This window comes from Octodon degus, unplaced genomic scaffold, assembly GCF_000260255.1.
Source record: "Octodon degus isolate 3935 unplaced genomic scaffold, OctDeg1.0 scaffold00166, whole genome shotgun sequence".
Classification (NCBI taxonomy): domain Eukaryota; kingdom Metazoa; phylum Chordata; class Mammalia; order Rodentia; family Octodontidae; genus Octodon; species Octodon degus.
Window position 1 is genome coordinate 4223430 of NW_004524742.1, and position 16259 is coordinate 4239688.

A 16259-nucleotide genomic window follows, 5' to 3' on the forward strand; every position below is an offset into this window, starting at 1 on the left:
AGAGAGAGAGAGAGAGAGAGAGAGAGAGAGAGAGAGAGAGAGAGAATTTATTGTAACAGCAGATGAATTTAAGGGCTGATGGAAGAGCCAAAAAGAAAACAGAGAGATGCCCCAAGACTCTTTCTCTCAACACCAATCCATGAAAACTTTTCCAAATCACTTTTTACATATGTCTTGACTGTTGATTCATCAAAGATGTCTTCAATAGATTTACAACTCAAACCACATTGCAGCATTTTTTTAAGTAAAGAGAGAGAGATTAGATTGAAAATGTGAATGTAGTGTTTCTTTCGTTTTTGCAAGTGGATGTGTTTGATACAAAACAGTGTCAGCAGCTAATTCTATGTTTGTTAGTCTGCTCAAATCAACAGGGCACACAACCAAAAGCTACTACAATCCCAAGAGCAGTGCGGCAGGAGGCTCCGCCACGCACCTTGTCTCCCTCCCTCAATTCCTAGGAGAAAGGGCTATTTTGGATACATTTGTGAATACAGAATACAGTAAATTGCTTCCTCAAGGGTCTGAGTGTTTTCCTCCTGATTCACTATGTATGATTACAAGAGTATTTCCTTTGACATTAAAGCAATTTAAAAATCTTTCCTTCAAATCATTTTACTTTTTTATCACCATTATTTTTAATATACAAGTTTTCCTTTTTATTAAATTCATTTTACTTTGTCCCAACCTTCCTATGTTTCTTGGGAGAAAAAAAAAGTAGAGTTCATTTCAAGCACTCTTGTTTATGATGGATAAAACCACAACCGTTTTGTAATGTTAACCCACTCACAGAAATGCAATCTGAACTTCAGAGTATTTCATGTTTGGAGAGAGGGCTCACCAAGGAGAATGGGCTCATTTCAATTCAATATATTATAGGAAGGAAAAGATCAAGGAAGAGCTAGTCTTAAAACTGTCAAAATATGAGAATTTGATGGGAAGAAAGAAGGAAAACAGAGCAGTTGGAAATGCAAAGATAAAAGAGCTGGATCCAGACATGTCTATGTAATTTCCCAGAAATGGAAATTGTGTTGGCAATTTTGAAAGAGATATCGAAAAACAATATGCATTAAATGTTGAGTTTTTTTTCCTTCAGCAATGAACTTGGAAGGCTCTTAGAACACATGGCATAATGGTTCATGATTTGTCTACATATGGCCCTAACCTTGGTGACTGAGGCAGAGAGAAACTAAGTCTCATAAAGTATTAAACAAAAGAGAGAGATAAACACTTTTTTAGAAAAACAAAACACTTTGGTAGGTTTTTAGGTATTTAAAACACTGACTTATTAAAGGTACATTAAGATAGATCACACATGTTATTATCATTAAATTTTCATTGATTTTGGGCCAGGGAGATGGCTCAGTGGAATAAGTGCTTCCCTGGCAAGCACAAGGGCCTGAGTTCAATCCCTGGTTCTGCCAAAAAAACAAAAAAAAATTTTTTTTTCATTGATTTTGTGTATAGGTGTTAACATCTCCCATTTTCTGATAGTCCAGTAGTTGACATGTTTAAAATTGTTTAGATAACTGGTGGCTGAGCTTAGGTGTAAATAGAACTCTTTCCCCTATACTTGTGATCTCAAAACCTGGCTGCTTATCAGAATCGTCCACAGAGTTTGTGAAAATCCAGATTCTTGGGCCCCAGCCCAGGAAATTCTGATTCAGTAGTCTAGAGCAAGTTCTGGGAATCAAATTTTTAAAAGTTCTCCCAGCATCTCTGACACATGGTCAAGTTGGGGAAACACTGCACACAATTGCAGCCAGAGATAGTGTGAAATTGGGTGAAGAACAGAACCCAGGAAGAAGGAGGGCCAATACAGAAATTCCTCTGCTATGTGGGCAACCTGCTGAACTATACTCGGCTATAATTGGTCTTGCAAAAATCTATCTGATCTGAAAACAGGTTTTGGCTTCCCCTGAATTTATACCTAGGACTGCAGACCCTCCTGATCAGCCATCTCCTCCCACCTGGCTTCTCCCATCCATCCGCCTGTAGTTGCATTACACTGTCACAAATCATTCCACCTCTTCCCAAGATGGGGTTTGCTGAGCTCTTCATTCTTTTATCAATGAATGACAAAGGAAGATGAACAGCAAACTGTAGATGCCCTTCAGATGTCCTTGCCTAACTCTTCAACCTTTCAAAGCACAAGGGAAAAAAATCAGTGGGGGTTAAGAGAACTGCAATCAGGTTAAGAGAACTGCAATATTTTCCCAAATGAATCTATAAATTCTCCCCAAACCTAAGGCAACAGCTCTTTACTATTTCCTCATAAAGCTTTACTGAGATATTTTTAGGGAAGTAAAAATATATGCTGTCTTGATAGGACATAAAGCTTTTGGACTAAGGCATATTGTCTCATGATTGGTCTTACAAGGAGAATTTAGAGCTGAAATTCCTGGCATGTGTGCCACCCTTGCTCTGGCTATTCCTAATGGCTGGGCACACACAAAGCACAAGGATGATCTTCATCATGACAAATGTAAGCACAGGGACTCCACAGCAGTCCCTGACACAGAGGCATGCAGCATTGACTTGTTTGGTAAAGTCCAGAAATAGGGGTACAGAAAATGAGAGCCAGAGTGAGGGTGGCAACTTAAAGGGGAACGAAAGCAACTGCACTGTTTACTGTTCATCCCACAAGTGTTGGTGAGGATCTACTGTGTCCCATGCACTATATGAAACATCAGGGAGGTAGGGAATGGCACAAACATGGCTCTTGTCCCACACAACACCCACAACAACTTGGTGCAGACAGTGAAAACAAATTAACAAACTAAAGATTTAAAATTTGCTAAGATGTTGGAAGAAAGGGCATTAGGCAAGGGCAGAACACAGTCTATCACATGATTTTAAAAGTTCCATGTCATGGCTGTGTGTCAGCACAGGGGAGTGGAGAGATCAGTGAAGGAGCAATTGCAGCTATCTCACTGAGAAATGGCCATGCTGGAGACTGGGAGGGCATCCAGCCAATACCTGAACTTCCACCAGCAACCAAGTCCCAGATGAACTCCAGGCTGGGTGCTGTGACACAGTCCCCACAGGCAGTAAGAGAAAGTAGAAGACTGAGTGAAAGTAAGGAGCCAGCAGAAGTGGACTACAGCAGAGCACAGCTTGGGCTAAACACACAGGACTCAGGGACCAACACTGCTTGCTTACAAGAGTCTATAAACTACAGTAAAAATATATGGTGAATATTTAAGTTTTTAAAAAATTCAATACAGGAAAAGACATTGCCAATAATTCCCCTCAAAATATTCCCCAAACCCAGTTATCCTATCATTTTTCTTTGATCAGTTATCCTTCTTGCCCCTTTCTGAAGCAGTGGAAATCTTCAGTGAGTGTCTTTATAAAATGTGATAAAATAATAGATGGTGGATGTTGTTGCCAGGTGCCATCCAACAGAAAGGCACACTTAAAAAAAACATTACTGTGTGTCCTCATCTATCTTATTCACCAGCACTGGCACTGTGTGATTTTTGGCTCTTCCCCAATGTCAACAACCATGAAAGAGTAACGAGATCCAGGACATCCTAAGAGCAATGACAGTGCAAACTAAAGACACAAAAGAGGACTTCCAGAACTGCTTCAGAAAATAGGAAGAACAATGGGATAAATGTGTGGGGAGTGAAGAGAATATTTTGGAGAGGATTAAGGGTAATATCTCTTTGACCATAATATATATTTTTTTAAACATGAAAGCATTCACCGTATTTTTGGACCACACCCTATGTAGCCCATTGTAAGATGTGTGCAGTACAGGTGCAATGACAGGAGAGTGAAAATATGACAAGAGCCAAGAGGATGACCAAGGGGCTGAGAAGAGAACAGAGGCTGTGAACACCCCTGCATACACAAAAAGTCTAGGTACCAACTCTTTTAAAACATCCTGTTTTGAGGGGGAAGCTGTACACTGATTTCCACAGTGGTTGCACCAGTCTGCGCTTCCACCAACAGTGGGGAACGGTTCTTTTTTTTTTCTCCACAGCCCCTCTAGCACTTATTATTGGCTGACTTCTTAATGATAGCCATTCTTTCTGGGGTGAGATGCAGTCTCAGAGTTTTTTAGTTTGCATTTCTCAAATTACCAATGATATTGAACATTTTTCCATATATTTATTTGCCATTTATATTTCTTCCTCTGAGAAGTGGTAGGGCAGGGGCAGGTGGACACAGCTGGTGCTTGGGAGACTCTTGCCGTGGTGGCCAAGGTCCCCAGAAGGCTCTAGCTACACCTGGTAGGCCCATGGGAAAGCATTTGGAATTTCGTATATGAGTACACTCAGCTGTGTGGCCCAGTCAAGAGCATGTCCACTTTATGGTGTCTCTCTCATCACCAGCTCAGGTAGCACAGAGTACAAAAGCAAAGATGGCCGTTGAGTTCACCTAGTCTCCTTGGAACTGCTTCTTTCCTACTGGCTATCTTTCAGCTCAAGGAAAACACAGCTCAGTGCACATGTTGGGATTACTTCTGCATTCTGGATGTGAGCACAATGTATAAAAGAATTTTTCTTATGATTGGTTTCTTCCTTCTCTGATCCTGCCTCCAAAGGCACCACATTTCTCCAGAGAGTGTGTCTCAAATGCCTGTCTGTGAAACTCTTTGCAAACATTAATAGACAAATGGTTGGTTTATATAAAGCACACATGTATTGCTCTGACATAAGCAGCAAGGAGCCTGCAGTTTACATTTTTGTCTTCTTTTAAAAAGGAATGAGAAATCATATTCCAGATGATCTAAACTTTTAAGCAAGGAAGGCGAGGAGTAGAAAAGGAACCAAGATCTAAAAGATATTTAAATTTAGATTCTTCTAAAGCCAAGAACAAATTGACATTTAAGTTCATGTCTATCTTTAGAAGAGAAAACCAGTCTTGAATTGCTTGCCCACCTTCAACTTGTACTTCTCTACCTTGAGCAGACCCCTACACACTGAGCTTAACTATTAACTCCTGATTTAGAAATTAGGAGTCACTGCTATGCAGTTCCTATTCAAGGTTAGAATGCATCAAGCCAGGCTGGAGTTTTCGTGCAAAACACCAGGGTTTTCAATGATTCTGTGTACAGGATTCTTTCTAAATATAGTCAGGTGGCATGCAAACTTACATTTCTTATAAAAATATTCATCTTTAACCCACTCAAAAGTCTTGACTCTGTCCTCTGTTTATGTAAATCACTTGGCTTTTAGGGGTGCTTTCGGAGCAGAAGCCATGGTACTTGAATAGCACTTCTACCAGAGCATGCTGCTGGTTACACTAGAGTATACAGCGTGGAGGCTCAGTGTAGGAACAATGGCATCAGTCAGCTGTTAACTTTTTCTCTGCCTCATATACCTGTGTGTCCTTGAGATACTTATAAAACCTGTCTGGCCAATGCCTTCCTCATCATTAAAAAAAAAAGGAGCAAATAATACCAGTAATTCTATAAGATTTTTTGAAAATTGACTATGTGTTTAATAAATATTAGGCAGTGGATAAAAGCCAGCTTTAAGAAATATATATATATATATAAAGGGCCGGCGAGATAGCTCAGCAGACTAAGCGCCTGCTTGGGCAAGTGCAGGAACCAGGGTTCAGATATCTATCTATCTATCTATCTATCTATCTATCTATCTATCTATCTATCTATCTATCTATCTATCGATATATATCTGAATATACGTATGCATGCATCTATACAAACATATTCTTAGTTCTAGAGCAAGAAATCAATTAAAATGTTATCCTATGTTATTCATTCAAGGGATTATTACATGACTGTTAAAATGGTATTTTTTGGAGGACAAGTATACTATTAGGTTAAATAAAAAGACAAATTATTTTGTTATTTTATTATATACAATTTCTTTTTTTTTTCTTTTTTTTTTTTTCAAAGTTTTATTGACAAACAGATAGCAATGAGACAGTTTCAAATCATATCGGAAGGACAGTTTCAACAAATAATACATTGCATATATTCTTCTTAGTGGTTAATTGCTGTACAAGATGCGGACTTGTGATCCCATTTACAAACACCATTAGAACAAATCATTCTATTCATTAAGAGAATGCAACTATAAATCTATCCCAACCTCTTTGAATACACAGATACAAAATGGACATTCATCGGTATACCCCATTTTTTCTAAGTTCCGTTATTGAATATTATAGGTGTGTAAACTCAGCAAAATATTCTAAAAGAGTCCAGTAGCCCATAATAGCATTGGGTCTTATATTTAACTGGCAATGTCAGAAATTATTGACCTGAGTCCCCCACAGCTCAACCCAACAGCATGGCTTTATTTCTTATATTTCGACTTCATACTTTTCTACTGGATGGTTAAGACCAAGGTAAAGCAGGACCTATGCAACAAGAGTTGTAGCTTTTTGGTCTGAGAAGGTCAGTGAAATGCCCTCAGGATTTGTCCTGAGATCCTGTACCTCAGATTGTAGAACCTTCATCAGTGCAACCATGTGGATGAGTCACGGCCATTGCTTGGCCAATATATACAATTTCTTTTCTCCCTCTTTTTTCCCTTTCTCACACACTCATAAACTTCATATAGCTGAAAGGAAATGTACACATGTACAAGTGTGTGTGTATGTGTGTGTGTGTGCACGCGTGCGTGCGTGTGAAGATGATGACTTAGAGAATGTGGAATTAAAATGAGATTTTTAAATTTTCTTTATTATGTTTCCTATTCCCAAGTTTTCTATGCTATTTTTAATCTTTTACATTAATAGTCTTAAAAGCTGCCATGAGCCAGTACAAGCGACTTCTTAGAACAGACCCAGCAGGAGCAATATGACTTGTGTTCCTCCATGCGTTAGCAAAGAGCACGAAAAGGTGCAGACGTACATCTAGACAGGCTCCTAGCCAATCGCAGAGACCTGGGGGGCGGAGGGGGGGGGGCGGCAAGGACCGGACGTGGAAAAAAAAAAATCCCAAAGTACAAGAATAAGGAGCAGGGCAGCAGTAGGCAGTGGGGGGAAACCGCATCTCCAAGCCAGCAACATTTTAAAATCACAGTAGAAGGAACTTTTCTTGGAAAGCGCTCCCAAAGAAATTTAGAAAACGAAGGACCAGAACAGTTGTGTGAGGGCACTTTGAGCAAGGGGAAGCAGAGACTCGGTGACAGAACAAAGTCCCATCAGATTGTTTCCAAGAATGAGGTCATGTCAGGGGCTCAAAACAAATAGAAACTGTTCGAGGCCACAGAGCCCCTCGGTCTGCGGAGAGGGCAGCCTCTCGGGCGGGCTGCTCTACTGTGTTTACGTGCGGAGGACAGCGATGCTTTGCTGAGATTCAGCTCACTCTCAGCCTCGCCTGCTGTCACTCCCGCCTCCGCCTGTCGTGCTGCACCCGGTTTCTCGCCCGGGTCTCAGGCAGTTTCCTTGTTTCCTCCTCTTAGCCCTCGGTGCAACAGAAACACCCCAGACAGCTGTAGCTTTTGGTTAAAGTGATTCTTACGGCGCAGAAAGAGAGCCGGAAGGACTGGCTGCTTCGCGTGGCCCTCTGTAGTCATACCATTTTCCTGGTTCACCAAAGATCCAAGTTGCTGCGCCATTTACTCGGTGGCCTCACTCATTTTCTCTTTCTTTCTTCCTTCTCCCCTCCTCTTTCTTTCCCCAATTTCCTCTTCCCTCCTCTTCTTCCTTCCCCCCTTTCACCCTGCTTTGTCCCTCCTTTCTTCTTCCTTTCCTTTCCTTTCTTTCTGTCCCTTCCCTCCTTTCTTCTCCCCTTTCTTTTATCCTTTCCTCCCTGCAGTCCTCCCTCCCTCCCTGTCATCTTTCTTCCCTCCCACCCTTCTTTCTTTTCTTCTTTCCTTCTCTTCCCTCCTTCTCACTATGCAGCACTCATTTACTAGAGCTAATCAAGCACCTACTATGTGCTATCCACCACATTAAGCACTGTAAAGATAAAGACAGAGAAGACACAACCTTTCCTGAAATTAAGCTTTCATTTCAGTTTTTGTTTCAGCTCCCAGCCAATCTCTAGCATCCATGCAGACACTGACGTTTATTAGATGTGCGGCACTTTCACTGAATTTTTTTTTAACCCTATCATCCAACCACAGATGAGTATTATTACCATCTCTATGAAACTAATGGTTGAATTTAGGCTGAAAGGGTTAAAAGTTCTGATTCAGAGGTATTCAGTGCATATGAGGAGGCATCAGGAATTTATTTGGGTTTTTCTGACTCCAAGTTCAGAGTCATTTCCTGCTGTGCTTGCTTACAGACTGGGAAGGATCCTGCCTGCACTCTCGTGCTTCACCTTTTCCACTGAACTACATAAATACTTGTGTGCAACGAGATGTGAGTTGCATTTAAAGAGTCTGAATAATTTAAACACAAACACTTGTATCTAGCAGTACTGTTCAGAATGTTCAGGGGCATGTGTATTTGTTTCACGTACAGGAAATTGGTAACCATCATGGTGCTGTCTGAAGAGAGCAAGGTGGACAACCAGCAGCTGACCCTGGAGAGATCGGGAGACACGCAAGCACAAGGGCTTGTGCATGTTCTGAGAACATATCTCCTTTGGAGCCAGCTGCAGGAAACACAGGAAGCAAAAGCCCTCAAGGCTCAGGTGATGATCAAAATCACACAATCCCATCTCTTTTTAATTTGAGAATTTTTAACATACAAAATGAGAGAAAATATTCTAATAAATATTCACGTACCCATTATCCAGGAATCAAGACTTCACTCTTTATCATATTTATTTGAAGATTAAGAATAAAAATGTTTCATAAGGTTGAAACATCTCTTATATTTCATCCTTCATCCATCTCTTCCTTCTAGTGAGTACCATGAGGAATCTGAATCTCAAGCCATTATTTATATACTGAGAACCCATGTCTTCATAAGCAATTTATAGTGTTTTATGTATCCATTATAAAATATACATATGTCATACTTCTTACATCATTCTGCTACTTTTTAAAGAAAGCATTACTGCTTTTTCACTCTAGGTTGAAATATAAAAAATCTGTCCCATTTCTTTTAGTAGTTCTACAGCATTTTATCACAGGGATAAACTAACTTGCATGCCACCTTATTCTTGTTGAGGGATATGAAGGTGGCTGTAGGGGACACCAGGACAGATGTACTAGTGCACGTTTGCAAGTGACTGCGGCATCCCCCAGAAGTGTTGTGACTGGGTGATTACTAAGTGCATGTTTAATGTTGCATTTTGATGAGTTGTTCTTCAAAGTAGTCATAGTGAAGTATATGACCCTGTGCTGTGTGTTTCGTCGCTTGGTTCTCTACACTGTATTCAATACTGTGCATCGCCAGGCCTTTAAGTCTTTGCTAACATGACACACAAATGATACTACCTTCTTGTTAATCCTTGCATTTCCCTGATTTACTGGTGTATTCTAGCATCTTTTCACACTTATTGGCTGATGTGTGTGTGTGTGTGTGTGTGTGTTTAGTTATCTGCCATTTTTTTTCTAATAGATTATTTGTGGGCTTTATTCTGATCAATTTATAAAAGTAACCTGTGGGTATGAATCATTTGGCTAATAGTTAATTGCTGAAGATATCTTTTCCTTGAATTATTGTTTATTTTTATTGCTTATTTTTAGAAAGCATTATCAGGTTAGTTTCAAATGTGTGAAAGGCTTTATTCTTCTTACTCAAGTGTAGAATGGTATATATAATCTCTGTAATTAAATGAACAGTTGTCAATAGTTTCTGCAGATCTAAGCAAAAATTTCCCCACCAAGGACTTCAAAATGCTTTCCCAAACCTGTAAAGTGGTGGCTCTTAGTATCGAAGGACTACACATGTTCTATGGGTGCCATTTTATTTTACTAATGCTGTTCTGTAAGTAGGAAGGCAAAACGATAGATGGGCTTTACAAGCCAGTAGCTTATCCAAATCTATTCTTATGTAGACTCTAACCAGGTTGAAAGTAGCTTCACTGTGTGGAATTCATCATTTAGTGATTTTTGTTTAGGTCTCTCAGATTGAAATGTCAAACTTTGATGCCAATTGTTGTCCTGTTTCTTCCCTCCTTACCAAGAGAAGTTTTCAGTTATGCTTCAAGTTTCTGAGGAGATTTTACTCTTCTGCCTTCTCCTTTATTGGACAGTGGTTTACATGATTGATGGAAAGCTCTGAAAATACAAGTAGGAAGCAAGAAAAAACCTTGAATGTCTATATTAGTATTTGCAGAGTCACTTGACTATAAACTCCGGGAAGTGAGGGCCTGTGTTGACCACGTTCACAATGGTTATATCCTCAGCTCTTGGCTCAGCTGATAATCCCTGGTAGTGGGAATATGTTCAACATTCCCAGCCCATACAAATTCATTTCTGTGCTAAACACTCTGTATTGTGTGTGCTTCATGTAATGGAAAGTGACCAAAATAGGCAAAGTCCTTGCCCTTATGAGTTTACATTTTGGTGGCAGGAAATATTTTTATGACAGGAAGACATAAATGATAATGAAGCAAAACGGTGCCCTGCAGTGGGGGGAGGTGCTCCTGTTGTAGAATGTGGTCTCATAGGCTTCTTGAGACTGAACCACATTGGTGACCAACATTTCCTAGGTACAGGTACATAGAACTTCAGAGCCAAGCACTCCTATTTCAAAAGGTAAATTCACCTTTCTCACTTTTATTGGGGGAGTGTAGAAGAGGCATGCAAAGATGTGGTGAAAGCCCTGATTTCAGACTAGAAAGAGTTAATGAATCGGTGAACCTTTTCTATAGGGGAAATAGCTGATTCATGCAACTTGGTGGCTGGGCTGAACTCTTAATTGCCTGAGTGTTCCCACTACCCAGCTCTCTAGGAGCCCACTTGTCTAGAGCAGGTCTTCATGCCCTTGAAATGTTCCTGTCCTGCCCCCAGCTAGAAATTATGACTCCAGATTAACTTAAAAAAATTATTGAAGAGCCTGTAAAGTGCAGAACTGAGTTCATATCACAGAAACTGTCACTTGTACAAAGCATTCCATCAAGATTCTGTAGATATTAGCTTCAACTTTCTTCTTGCTTCATTTATTTTGAAAGCTCTTAAGTTCCTAGCACTAGGTAGTGGGTGCTCAGTATGGTTCTTGCTCCTCCCTGATGCCTCACTGAAGACAAAAAATATTATACTGTTTTCTGGTTTGTATTGGTTTACTTAGCCAAGAACTTAAGTCACAGATGTTTCCTAAGTATCTTTTGGTGAATTTCATTGTTCACTTTACTTTTGCTAGGCAATACAGACAGACACCTTCAGATTTCCTTCATTTAACTGGTGGATGAATGTACTCCAGTGAGTCCACTGGTAGCGCACGCGGGCCCGGGTTTTTTAAAAAAATTTTTAGTGAACTGTTAACTTTGACACACAGCATTTTCGACCTCTCAGAAGAACCAATTTCCAAACGAAGACAGCAAACAAATATGCTCGCCCACCTTTCGAAAAAATGTTTATACCTTTGGCATATTCGCTTCTGTCCATCTGGTTGTTAGCAAAGACTACAAAAGGCTGCACCATTTTGCACTTTCGTCTTAGCCAGGCGTTATCTTCTCTCCATGTTTTTGTTTCTTGACTTAAAGAAAACCCCTCTCTCCTCGGGGTTGTGTTTTTCCTTCTAGGGTCACTTAGAAAGGAAAACGTGACTGCTGAAGGTCTTTTGGTTCTGCTTTCCCCCTCCCAGGAGGCCGTCATTTGTGCAAAAGGACCCGTGGCTGTGCAGGGTGTCACGCTGGCGACAGGCGCTGCTGGCGGCGGGGCGCAAGGGTCAGTGCCCGCCACGTTGGGGGCCCAGGAAGAACCGCGAGCCCCGGACCCGCTCGATCCGGGCGTCTCAAATCCCGTTCTCTTCCTGGGTGAAGAATCGCCCCGTTCGTCCGGATCCTGGGGAGGTGGGGTGTGTGTGTGTGTGTGGGGGGGGTCCTAGGCTGTCTCTTTCCAGCGCAACCTTCGCCACAGAACTTCGAGTCCAGGCAGGCGACGCGAAGCCGGCTGGAGGAAAAGCGCAGACCCGGGGCGGCGGAGGAACGCGAGGCCGGGAGCCGGGGGGATTTCCTCCCGCGCTTCCCTCTCCAACGGTAGCGGAAAATGTGATTTGCTGTGCATTCCAGGCGCGGTTCCCTGGGGTGACCTCTCCCAGCAGGCCGGGGCGGGGGAGCAGACAAAGAGGCGAGCGGGCGGAGAGGGGACCCCGCAGGGAGGCAGGAGGGGTGCAGGGGGCGGGGGCAGTACCGGGAAAAGGGGCGGATAACGGGTCCGCCGGCGGCTGCCGCGCCTGGCCAATGGAGAGGCGCGGCCCCGGGCGCCGCGCTTGGCCGCTGACATTTAAACCGGAGCCGGCGCGATGCCCGGCACTTGGGGCGCCCTTCGCGGACCGGGTGGCCCAGTGCGCAGCGGTCGCTTCCCTTCGGGTCCCGCTGACCTCGCGCCGAGCCTGAGCGGCTCTGGCCGCGGCCTCACGCAGCGCCCCGCGGCGAGAGCGCAGCCCGAGACCCCCGCACTGACAGGTGAGCGCGGGAGCCGGGCGAGTATGCGGGTGTGTGCTCGCGGGTCTGGGTGTCTGTGTGCGAGGCGCCGCGGACATTCGCCGAGTCCTTCTTGCTGCGGACGCGCGGCACCTCTCGGTGTGCAAAGGTCCTGCGGTTTCCTAGGCTAAACCCGACGAAGCACTGCGCGATTGTTCCTCCCACGGTCGCGGATGCGGTAACCTCGCAGCGCCGGGTCTGCTGGGAAATGGGCAGGAAAGGGGACTCTCAGAGGCGGGCAGGACTTCGCGTCCCACTTCCACTTCCCGGAGCCTTGCCCTTTCTAAGGTTCTGGTGCTTGGGGCCACAGAGTCTGCTGGACTCGCCGACCCCGAAAGCGCACAGCGGGCAGCGAGCCGGAGTGGCGCAACTGACCATGGCCGCAGACTGCCAGCCCGCTGCCGTAGAGAGCTCCAGCCCTCGGGCGCTGCGCCGGGGCTGGACGGCCACGGCTGCGGGCCAGAGCCGCAAGGAGTGATGTAGGTGCGCGGAGGCAGGGCCGTCCGGAAAATCAGTGCAGCGTGTATTTACCAGCCCGCGAGGTGAGGGTGGCACTCGGGAAAAGTGGGCTGGAAAGAGCAGAGCCGCCGGCTGAGGCCAACGGGTCTGGTTCCCGGGCCTGCAGCGCGCTGCGCGGTCCTGGGTTCAGGGTCCAGCCCGCGGCAGGGCTCACGGGGCGCTGCTGGCCGCACACACTGGAGCGCTGGCTGCACACTGATGAGCGCTCAGCGCCCTATTCTGAGACTCTCGGATCCCACGCACGCCTCGGCTGAACTGCAGACGTGCAGGCGCCGGGCTGCGACGCGCCGGTTCCCACTTCCGCGGGTGCCCTTTAATCTGTATCTTCAGGCACCAGCCTCGCCTCGCTGCACCTCGCTAGCCACCGACGACCGCAGAGCTGGCTGCAGGGGGCCAGTCCCTTGCTCCAGTGCACCAGGCGTCCGGGTCCCTATTTTTTGCCTGCCATCTGCATCACTCCAGTGACTCCACTCTAGCTTGCAGAGCGAAATAGGGGCGAGAGTCGACGGGCTGTCATCTACCCGGTCCTAGTTACTTTTAGACTTTGGGTTTAGGAAGAACACAAGCACCACAGCTCTTTCTTGCTACTGCCCTTAGATCCTGGTTCGGCCTGGGAAGCGCCTGCTTGACCTCTGGGGTGCCAGGCCATGGAGCACGCCAGGTGAGCAGCTTGCGCTGCTGACCCTTTTCCCGCGCGCTTGGGGCAACTCGCCAGTCTACCACCTTCCCCTCCTCTGCCGACTTCAAACCCCAGCTTTTAAAGGTAGAAATATAACCTCAAAGCTTGGGGTTAAAAATCTCTGAAATGGTCTGAGGGCAGCAAGGCGACCAAGGGTAGGTAATTGGATCTCTTGCTGGAAAGGGTAAAGCCTCATGGCATGCCGTCTGTTTACGTTCCCTTGAGATGGTGCCAGGGCACGAACTGATTAAAACAATCTATTGTGTTCAATGGGTCACTGGGGCTTTAAACTGTCCTGGGATCTCTGAGTAGTGGCTTCCTTCTGACTGTACACACAAGTTAAATAAATAGTGTAAAAAAGGTTAAGATAACCCCATCCCTGGCTGAGAGGCTTCTTTCACCCCTAGGGCTTACCCCCTTCCTTTCCTTTCTTTTCTTTTTTTTTTTTCTTTTGGAAAGGCAGGGGACAGGAGGGACTTGAGGGTAAGGATATTTTTAAACAACAAACTGGTAGAGATCTTAAGAAAACTGGTTTCTCCTTCACCCCCTGCTCCCACAGCCAAATCTGCAAATGTAGTGATCTGATTACTATCATTTGATAAATTGCACTGTTGGGTTGTTAGTATTACTTAATTATTTAAGGATTCTTTAGTGTGTGTGTGTGTGTGTGTGTGTGTGTGTGTGTGTGTCTACCTACACATTTTTGGATATTTGACCCCCAGGTCATTGTAAGAATCAGAATCTTTTGTAAACTGTAATTTCACAGGTTTCCTTTTTTTTTTTTTTTTTAAGAATTCATTTTGGTAATCCACAATATGTAGGAAATCCTGGTTTGCTAGTGTGAGTGGTAACACAGGAAGAATAAATTATGATTATGTCTCCACATCTCTGAAAGAGTGTCTCCTGTCTTGTTCTTCTAAACTCCATCCCATCTCAGTCTTCTTATCTTCATTTTTATGTCTTTGGTACAGGGTCTTACTATGCAGCTTGGATTCCTAGTGATCTTCCTGTTTTCAGCCTCCCCAGCGCTGGGATTACAGGCATGGGCCGCCAGGACCAGGCTTGATCACCAGCTCAGGGACCCCCGGGGGCGGGACAGGTGCAGCATGTGGTACTGGGGCACCGAACCCTGGTCCCTGCGCTTGCCTAAGCAGGTGCTTAGTCCGCTGCCCCATCTCGGTCTTACTGGTCACATATGGAAAGTGACAAGACACAAAGAGATCCACAGATATCTCTGTCCTGAGAAATGTTTGTTGATTGCCAGGCTGTGCAGTATGTTCTAGAAAGGGGAATAAACCACAGTCAACCAAACCTTAAGGTTTTATGAAAGGAGGGACTGTCTGTCTGAAAGGCACCAAGCCCTACCCGCCCACTTCTTACATCTGCAAGGAATTCTCTTGAGTCTAACATGTGCTTTTAGAAAGGCAAAGTACAACAGAAAGATCTGGCACAAGAAAAGCCTTTTTCTTCACATGTAAACGTGAAGATACAAAGCAGATAGTAATTATTTGATGTATAATGTACTTCTAATTTTATTGCATTAGAAAAAAAATTCATATACCCCACAACTACTGGGCTAGGAGGTAGCTGACAATAGCTAAGGAGGTTTGGGGCTTTACCTAGGACTCAAAGCATGGCTTTCCCACCTACCAGCTGTATGCCTTTGGATACATTCCTGGTTGGTAAAAATAGAGAATATTATCTACCTCATATTTTGTTGTGAAAAACAAAGGATAAGATTTAGACAGAGTGTAGCATACTGCCTGGCATAATAAGGGTTTAAAAATAAAACTTCTTACTCCAAGTGGTGGGGTTTGGAAAAGGAGTAAAATTAATTATATAGCACCAGGACATGTCACAGAGTGGCTCTGAAAGTAACCCTGAATTCCACTCACACAGTGACTGCCACATCTTTGTCTACAATTCACAGTCTATAATTTACCTGTCTCTCAATAGTGCTAAGTGAATATTTAATATTTATTATTTTCTAACTCATTTTCTATTGACCTCAAGAATTGCATACAATCGTTATTCCACTAAAAAGTCTCCTTGCACTCTTACAGCTCCTGAGGTACTTAACCATGAGGTGGTCTCCTCTCTGGCCCATGTAGTGCTGAGCCCCAGCCTGCTGCCACCCAAATGACTTCAACAGGGAGCCTGAAGCAGTGTGTGGAGCATGTTCACCCATCATCCCAGCACTCTGGAGGCTGAAGCAGAAGGATCACAAATAGCCCATTCAGGACAAATTGTCCTATCCTAGACAGTTTAGCAAGACCCCGGCTCAAAATAAAAGTAAAAAAGTCTGGTCTGGGGATGTAACCTAGTATAAAGGTCCAGAGTTCAATCCCAAGAATTGAGAGAGAAAACAAATGTGGTTAAGATTCACATTGTGTACAGAATGAGATTTGATCATCTTATGGCTTGCCAATCACTATTTTGTATCTCCTTGGTGCAATTTGTCTGAAAAAAACAACGCTTATTTTACTTTTAAGAAATGTTCTAGATGTTGGTTACTTTTAAAATTAAAGATCAAATTAAAATTAGCCTTTGGCTTTCCTAAAGATTCAGTCCTGAGAAAAAGTAATA

General features: G+C 43.9%; 1 protein-coding gene across 1 annotated transcript in view; it reads left to right on the forward strand.

Moving 5' to 3' along the window:
* The first annotated feature begins 12303 nt into the window (after positions 1 to 12303).
* Positions 12304 to 16259, forward strand: part of Grem1 (gremlin 1, DAN family BMP antagonist) — an 11460-nt gene continuing 7504 nt past the window's right edge. The window contains exon 1 of the mRNA XM_004643123.2: positions 12304 to 12457. The gene's annotated coding sequence lies outside the window, so the exon portion shown is untranslated. The remainder of the gene's footprint in view (positions 12458 to 16259) is intronic.